General features: G+C 40.1%; 1 long non-coding RNA gene across 2 annotated transcripts; it reads right to left on the bottom strand.

The window, feature by feature from the left end:
• Positions 1–259: 259 nt before the first annotated feature.
• On the bottom strand, positions 260–3,938 carry LOC115250670 (uncharacterized). Of its 2 annotated transcripts, none has more exons than XR_003889245.1 (3): positions 3,855–3,938; positions 3,009–3,099; positions 260–652 (listed from the first exon to the last, which is right to left on the bottom strand). It is a non-coding gene; the product is annotated as an uncharacterized lncRNA (long non-coding RNA). The 2 variants fall into 2 exon arrangements; XR_003889244.1 differs by lacking the exon at positions 3,855–3,938 and adding an exon at positions 3,556–3,673.
• Between the last annotated feature and the right edge of the window lie 5,231 nt (positions 3,939–9,169).

Genomic DNA, 9,169 nt, shown 5'->3' with positions numbered 1-9,169 from the left:
TAATCGTTTCTTCCTTTACATAATTATTTGTGGAGCTGGAGACTCAGAATTAGATTCTAATTCTCTTTGCTAGAAATGGATCCTACCCTGGTTTTTGACATACTTGAATTGATGCCAAGCGCAGAAGTGGTTCTTTAATGAAATGATATGAATTTTCTGTGTTTCTAAATAAGAACATAATTAGTTTTTACCAAGGGAAAAAAGCCATAGTGTGGAAATTAAGCTTCCATAAGAAGAGAAAAATCTATTTGTGAGATGCATTTAAACCACTTTTTTTTTTTTTTAAATGACGCACACACACATTCTTACACACACACACGGTAAATCACACAGAATGTAGCATTCTGGTGTGAGCCAGCTCTCTGAAAGCCTCAGTGAATCCAAATCCAACATCACAATGTGCTATCATGCAGCTTATCATTTGGGCCAGAGCCTGCTCAGACTGTGCGTTTGCATATGTGGGTGTGCAATGCATGTTTGTGCGACTGTGGACACAATAGCAATGGCAAAGAATGGCAGCCTGTCATCTTCCAACTGCTCCGATCCATCGTGCCAAGTTGGTCCGGGGGCTGCCGGTCTGCCCTCGGCGTCAGCGTGGACGACCGTTATCACTCCTTCTGAGGAACGAGCTGCTCGGCAACGGCCCGGTCAGCTTGAGGAAAAAGGAAAAGATGATCAGTGGCATCTCCGGGAAACATAGCTGTGAATGAGGCCTTCAGAACAGATGATGAAAAGGAATAAAGACTTGGTCGTCGGTGAGAAACTTTAAAAAGAAAGAGGATAGAATTAAGAACATGGATGGGGAAGCATCTTACAAAAGACAGACTCAGAATGATGGAAAGGTTTAGATGCAAGGAGGCCTTTCGTGACTTGTGCAGCACCTTCAGGGTATTGATCCGTGATCTACTGCACGTACGTCTGGCAAATGGGAAGCCCAAACCGTTGAACTTTAGTTGTCATGAAAACTCCAAAATATGATAGACCAGATAAAATTTACATAACACCAAAAAGCAACTGTACAAATGGTGGAATTGATATGAATCGGGGAAAAATTATTTGGTCCAACTTTTGTCTCTGCCAACAACAGTTTAACGTTCTCCCCTTATATCATTTCTCAGCTTTTCTTCTTTTCTTTGTCATATTTAATGGCTTCTCTTTTCTCTGATTCCTTCATTTGTTCCTCTTCTCTCTATTCACAGGCATTTTTACATTTGCTTTTAATTTTAATCACTCCATCCTCCTACAAGTGTCAAAAACGTAAAGCAACCGCAGTGTCTAAGGCTAAAGAACATGCTCCTCTGTAGACTTGATACTGTGGCAGTATTCTCTGTATCAATGTCACATTTTCAAAAGAGAATATTAACTCTCCCAACCATCAAAACACAAAAAAGGCACCGTCTCTCTCTCTCGCAATACTACAGCAGACACAAGGACATCACAAAGTGACTCAATTTAAAATAATGTCAATAAAGGAGATCACAGTAATAGCAAATTTAAATTGAAAAGGAAAAGATGAAAGTTTAAAAATCACAAACCCAACCGGTGAATGAGATGATACGGCCCAATAATGAATGATGAAGTGCTAAAGAGTACATTTAAGCTGCAAAGACTTGTTATGCATCATTTGGCAGGTTTTTTTTGGCCTTTTCCATGTTCCCACATCCCACATATTTAAAGCATCAAAATCCTTCATATACGCACAAACTTTAACGGACTGTTAGACACTGAAGATATGATCCAACAATTGATTACTTTTAATACTTTTTTGCCAAGGCATTTATTAAATATGTAGAGGCGATTGGAAGAAGTGTCCAGACTTGCTGCAAACCTTCTCTTTTTTTTCATACAAATATCTCAAAATGTGTTTTAAAAATGTTTTGTCGCTCAACTTGGCCTGTCAGAAAAAACCTGGCTTATTTTTAAGTGGAAAAAAAAGAGTTCTGAAACACTTCACTTGCATGACTGCAGTTTGAAGCCAATTAGAGTACAAGCTTTAGCCTTATTAGTCGATGGACCTTAACTTCTTTTGACTTGTGTACTCTATTTTACCAGAAGCTAATTACCTTACAATTCGTTATGAACTCATCTGTAGATGTCTCCAACCTCTGAGTCAGGTCTCTACACCCCACCCAGTCCAGACAGAGTTTTCAAAATCCCGAGATAACATACATTGTGCTCATCCTATTTCTGATATTTTCAGTTGTTTTCCATTTCAAAAGGTTGAGGGCTGTGCACAGAAATGGTTGGCATACATATAAAGGAGCACAAAGCATGATTTGCCCAACATGATGCGAGTTACTGTGAAATGTTAATTTATCATAGTCAATTATCTCTCGTGGTGCTACCTGAGGACCTGCAGGAGTGCTGGAATATTAACTCAATGGCAGCTGCAGTCACTCTGCAGCTGGATGAGCTCAAATCTAGGAGTTCATTTAAGGCAAGGCAGTAAATTTTGTCTATGCAGCAGATTAAAAGATATCCAGTCATGCATCTAAGGAACATTATGAGCAGCTGAGGGGTGGGACTCAGTCCAAAAAGGAAAGAAAAAAAAAAACCCAAAAAAACCCCAGTAATTTAACATAATGAAGTCATTAATAACATAAAGTGGTGATCATGAGTGTTGCTGGTGAAGATTGTGCAAATAAAATGGTCCATTAATATGCTGTAATGCCTAACAAGATCACAAGGATGCTGTGAGGCTGCATTCTGGATGTAATTTGAATGTAATGTGACAGAGCCCCGGAAGCTTTCTACTTATTATCTGTATAATATCTGCTTATTTTGCTGAGTATATTACACTCAGGTATTAGGGCCTTTCTGTTTCTTCTGATATCAGAACCTGGGGCCCTCCGGGCTGCTTACATTAAAAAAAGCATCACAGGTGCCATTGCCCCCACACATCTGTCCATACGTCGTATGCACATGGTTGTTAAGCAAAACATACACCAGAGTGCACTGCAACTCAGTACAGAAACCTCTGTGTGTGTGAAGGAATTGATGGTGCAGACCTCCCAGTGTCCTCTGCCTTTTTCAAGCTGACAGTCATTTCCCATCTGGACTCTACCCAGCTGTTCTGCTGGATTGTCTGTCTCCACGCCTCTGTGAGGACAACATCATAAATATGCATTATGCAGTTGGTTCAAAAAGTCTCAGCACAGCCCTGTAACGGCTGTTTTTTCCTGACTTGTTCTTGCTTGAACTATTGACCACAATGCCCAACAGTCCCTCTGCTATTTCCAGCGCTACTGGATTCTTTGTTCTGTATCCGTGAGCTTTGTTAAAGCAGAAATATGGACTCTGTCTGAGATATTTCTGTCTATTACTGTTTTTTGTTTTTTTTCATCTAAATGCTAACATGCTAACATTTTATGTGGAGCCAATTAGGATCACTTCCATTAGTAATTTCATTAAAAAAGCTCATGTTTGCTTTACCAAAATTGAAATGGGAGCTACTAAAAAATCTACCTGACTTCAAAGTTTGTCAACTGTGACTACAAACGTTATGAACAAATGTATTTTAAAGGCCAAATTGAATGCATCCACATAGGTACAGACCTCTTTGCGAGGTTGCCAGGTGACAACATCTGCTGCGTTCCTGCCATTTAAAAGTTAAGTTATTCAACTGGCAAACGGACAGGGGGATTAAGGTTGACACCTATCAAAGCTCTTCCCAGGTCCAAGTGTAGTAGGTGATAAGGACTATCCTGGACCCCATAGCTCTCACCAAATGAAAAGATGTCTTTGATGAGCAGCAGGCAGAGGAGGCTGCTGCATGATAAACAGTTCTTTAAGTCTAAAAAACGAAGACAGCGCACGTGGCATGTGGTGATGTGTGCCAGCGACACCGAACGTACGGATATTGATGCGGCGGCAGAGCCGATGCACTCCCACTTGCCTTTTGCCTGTTCCCTTTGCAGCAGTGGTCTTCCAGGCTAAGCCTGCTGAATCTCCTTTTAATGAAGTCCGGAGGTAAAAAGTGCACACTCGCCCTCACAGAGAGCACAGCTTTCATCTGCCTTTCATCATTACTATAATGGCTGCAGTCCCCTACTGAGCGGTGCTTTTAATCTATATCGATGACTCACTTTACTGGGGGACTTTGAATGGTTTGTCTGTAATTCTCTCGCACTATGACACAAATGTGTCATTTTCCTTTAACTATTTTCAAAACAAAAACATGATGAAAGTTAAATAAAGAAGATTGAATAAAACTGGTCAATAATAATAAAATCACAAAATTGTACATTAATGTACTTTATATGTAGGCCGGAAAGGCATCGATATTTACACTGATAAAAGCTGTGCTTCTGGTAAGGGGGTTCTGACTATTTTATAGATTCCCATGAAAGTGAAAATGCCAATTGCTTTGATGAACAACAGAACAGAAAAAAAAAAGTGGTGTTCTTTGTTTACTCAATGGTCCTCCTGTTTGATCGGCTTTGTTTACTTGAACCCAAACCATGTTTTATTTGTGGGTGTTTGACTTAATTTGAGTCTGCTAGGCAATTTGAGGCCAATCGAAATGCTGCCAAATGAGCCAAACTCCATCAAACATCCTCTCTGACCTCTCCTGTGTTTTCCTCAGTCCAAACAATTCTCAATTGCATTTAAATCCACCCACAGGCCCACATCACTTTGAACTGATATGTTGGAGATTCACTGCTAATTATACTTTGCAGCTGGCAATATCATGCCATATACAGTAAAAAAAACCCACAGCTGAGTCTAAACATCATGAACCTATTCATCAAACAATGAGTTCAATGCATATGGATGGTCCGTATATCACTGTTGGATGTGTTTCACTCGATAAAACATTTGGAGGATCATTGACCCAGCCGACAAAGAGCCAATTCATTTCCCAAGCTGCTCTCACCTCACAAGGAGCTGACGTGATTCACAACATCCAATGTATTCAGCCATTTGACAAGCTAGTATTAGCACTTTACACAGCAAGAACTGCTCTATGGTGAGAGCTGGACTGGAATTCAGAAAGTGACTCATTTTAAATGGCCCCTGTGAATAAATCAATACGTGGGTTCATGTGCCCACAAGAAAACCAAATTGGTGATTTGATTGCATTAATATGCATGTGGACACCGTAGCTCAACCAGAATTACCCCAGAATATCCTGAATGTATGCGAACTAACACCTCCCAGATAGCTCGGTTATGAGTTGACTGGACCATGTGGATGGCGAGCTGGCTTATGAGATGTGCTACCTTTCATTGACCTGGATGCAGAAGCTCTACAAACATTAACTGGTAGTGACCAAGTATGGCCGATTATTATTGGGACAAAGCAGAGAATGCCGTGATGCTTATGAATCAGGGAGAACTCATTGTTTTCAAGCTCATGGACAGACACAAAATTCAAAATGGAGATTCATTGTTGGCCGTTACAGCACACATTTGCTCTGTGCCAATATTAACCCAATATTAACTGAAGTGTTCCAAAAGCTGAACACGCTAACAGTAACCAAAGGACACATAATCTTGTCCATCCTTACTGACGTTAGCTGGTGAAATAGTGTCTTTTGGTGTATTAGGTCAACCAGTGTGGCCCAATAACAACAGAGTAAAACAGTGCAAATCACCACCGTGCAGAGTAAGGTGGTTGTGCCCATAATCTGGCGGCTGCAAACAATTTTTGGACAGAAAGTCCAGTTGCGTAAGTTATGCACGCTAATTGAGCGAGTCTGGTTTTGATGCTTATGTAAATGTGCTTCATGGCTTTGCTCAAAGGTGAATCTGATGCACATATAGAGGTATTCCAGCCCTGTGTCTTGAGACGCGTTTGGCACACAGTCCTTTACAAAAGCCTACAATGAGCAATTAACGTCAATGAGCTGAATATTGTGGCGTTTTCTTCCTCATGTTGCCCTTTAACAGCTCCATATACATCAACATACAGTCATGTCCTCATTAGAGACCATGAACTGCACAGATATGGGTGCAGCTTCTCTCAGAAAAAGCCTGTCATGGTCATGGAAAAATGTCTGCATTTGTTGGAAAAGAGCATCCATTCAGAGGTTAGACATTGACTCAAAATTGTTAGGGGACACCTTTATATTTAAATCTGTGTTCACTATACAATTATTTTGTTTGTGTTAGACGTACTAATTGTCTCAAACACCCCAAAAAATTTCAATTCATAGGACAGTCCCCCATGACAGCATAAAATGTTACCAACTCAGTAGGTGTGGGCACTGCTTTATGGGCTGATTTAAGTTCTGGGGGATAACAAGGTTGAGTGTTTGTTGGCCCCATCTAGCTGAGATTGAATTTCTCTCCTTGAATATCTGTTTAAACCCAATTCCTTTACAAGAGCCTTGGAGATCCTGCAGTGGAGGTTGTGAGACAAATTGGATTTTTCCACATGTGCAGCTGTGTGTATTTTTAATGCAGAGGTTCATAGATGTAGATATAAATAGAACCTGGAATTGGTGCGAATGAGGTATGGTTATTAATATGAAAGTTCCTTCCAGTCTTCCATAGAAAACATGGCAATGTGACACTTTAGCACTAACTGGAAGAAAATAAAATGAAAATTACTTACTGTACTTTTTAATTTCACATTTTACCAGTGTGTGTATGTGTGTGTGTGTGTGTGTGTGTGTGTGTGTGTGTGTGTGTGTGTATCAAAATATGCTTGAACCTTTTCTGGTGAATCAGTTTCATTCAACATTCTGCTTCATACACATTTGTGTATTACACATCATTCAGATGAGTGAACAAAGCTGCCTGAGCTGCCATAAAGTACAGTGCACAAGTAGCTTGCTTGAATCATAATTTGAGTCATGTTTTCTTTACAAAACATTAGATATTTGCAGTGAGCTCCCCCATGAACATCCAGGGTTTGGACATTGAGATCGTGGAGGAGTACAAATACCTGGGTGTTCATCTCAATAATAAACTGGACTGGACTCATAACACAGACGCCCTGTATAAGAAGGGCCAAAGTCGTCTCCATCTGCTGAGGAGACTGAGGTCCTTTGGAGTGTGCAGGTCACTGCTCAGGACTTTTTATGACTCTATGGTGGCATCGGTGATCTTCTACGCTGCGGTCTGCTGGAGCTGTGGGAGCTCAGAGAGGGACAGGAAGAGACTCAACAAGCTGGTCAGACGGGCTGGCTCAGTCCTGGATTGTTCTCTGGACTCCATTGACGAGGTGGGTGAGAGGAGGATGTTGGCCAAGCTGACATCAATTATGGACACCGCCTCTCACCCCCTACACAAGACTGTGGGGGCCTTAAGCAGCTCCTTCAGCAGCAGACTGTTACACCCACGGTGTAAAAGGGAACGGTACCGCAGGTCATTCATCCCAACTGCACAATATTCACAACTCTTAATGTAGCACCAATAACCCAGGGTTTGGGATATTTTCTCCACACTACTTAATCATTCTACCTCCAGAATGTCTTATTTGCACATTCATTTTTCTTCATATCATCTGACATTCCTTTTTGTATATAATTTTTAATTTCTGTACATAACATAAGAGTCTTTTTTATGCTTTCTTTTAGTACTGGTACTGTACACCATGGGCTACTTCTGTAACACGTGAACTTCCCAATGTGGGATCAATAAAGTTTTATCTTATCTTATTTTATCTTCAGTTTTTGTTAAAAAAAAAATCAAAACCAGTGTTTCTTCACCTCTAATTTAATTTAGCCAATAGTTTAAAAATGATATAGGGTTTATAGCACAGCACATCATAGCTCTAATGTACTCAAATTTGTGAAAGGGGAGAATAAGACACAGACCCTACATTGTGAATCAAAATCTGCTGTGCAGCACACCATTGGCTGCCAATAGTGAAGGTATTTTATACATAGTGTCAGTCTGGCAACTTCACCAGATATAGATGGTTATCACGTGCCCTTTCCACCACAGATAGCCTTGGAGCGAGATAGAGCAGAAAGTCGATGGTATCACAGACAGAACACATTACTGGACAATAGAGGAAGAGAGCGCTCTGAAGCTGCCACAATCTGCAGCTGATTTATAGCAAAACAGAAAATTAGCTAAATAAAGAAAGCTTGGAAATTGAGAGATAAACACTGATATGTCATCATAAACAAAATTATGCAATACACACTTTCCTGCACAACATAATTTCACCTAATTTTGTCTAGAATTCTAATGTGGCCACCATCACATACTAACAAACACATATATGTTATGTGCTTGCATATTATGTTGTTGACTGGAAAAGGATTGGATTCAACCTGGACAGATGTCCTGGCACCTCCCAGACTGAGTTACCCCCACCCCAAAATAAGGTCACATATAGTACATAAATACTTTAACATCAAAGTTAATTATTCTTAATTATATATTAATTAAGCAAGTGAAATGAAGAAATATGCAACATTTCACAACATGTCATTTCTGATTCAGAAAATAATATAAGCTGTGCAACAGAAAAAAAGATTCCATCACTTAGTGGTGTAAATTAATTAATACATGTATTAAGTTCACAAAATACTTCAACAGTGTCAATAATTATGCTTGTATTTGTGAAAGTGGAAAACAATATGCAATCATATTCATGTCTAAGAGATGGTCAGAGAACCGTGGTTGAAGTGGGAGAGGTACTCTTGAAACATTGACATTATTGGGCAAATTTCTAGCTGATGGATAGAACTTATTTTGAAAGAAAATCTGTATGCAAATGAAGTGAGGTTCTTCATTGTAGCAATTTCATGCTTCTGGAGCTACTGGAGTTGGTAGACTGGTGAACAGTGACACGACTGCCATGTTAGCACAGACAGAAACCCCATGCCTCGCACAGATTAGATGTCATCACACGTATGGTTATGGATTACTCACACATTGTGTCACTGCGGACAGATGTGGAGCGTCACTGAGAAAAATGGGGCGAGAGAATGAGGTCTTCGAAAAGGAAAATAACAAAAATAAAAAACGAAGGAACTGTTGCCCAGGGTACACTTGAACAGTTTCATTCCATTTGCACACACTTGTCAGGCCAAATCCCACAGCACAGGCACTCATTTTCACTTCATAGCTAACTAGTGGAGCATGCAATATAGTGGGAAGTGACTGCTGCCAGGGATGGATCCTCCTTTTGGGGAATGTTTCATTCTTAATCCATTCTGATATAGTCCTCTGTTCTTCTCATCTTTTATTCCAAAATGTTTTCAGTC

Source organism: Takifugu rubripes, chromosome 8 (genome assembly GCF_901000725.2).
Source record: "Takifugu rubripes chromosome 8, fTakRub1.2, whole genome shotgun sequence".
NCBI lineage: Eukaryota > Metazoa > Chordata > Actinopteri > Tetraodontiformes > Tetraodontidae > Takifugu > Takifugu rubripes.
Note: the sequence above shows the minus strand (reverse complement) of the source record. Positions and strands in the feature narration are given on the sequence as shown.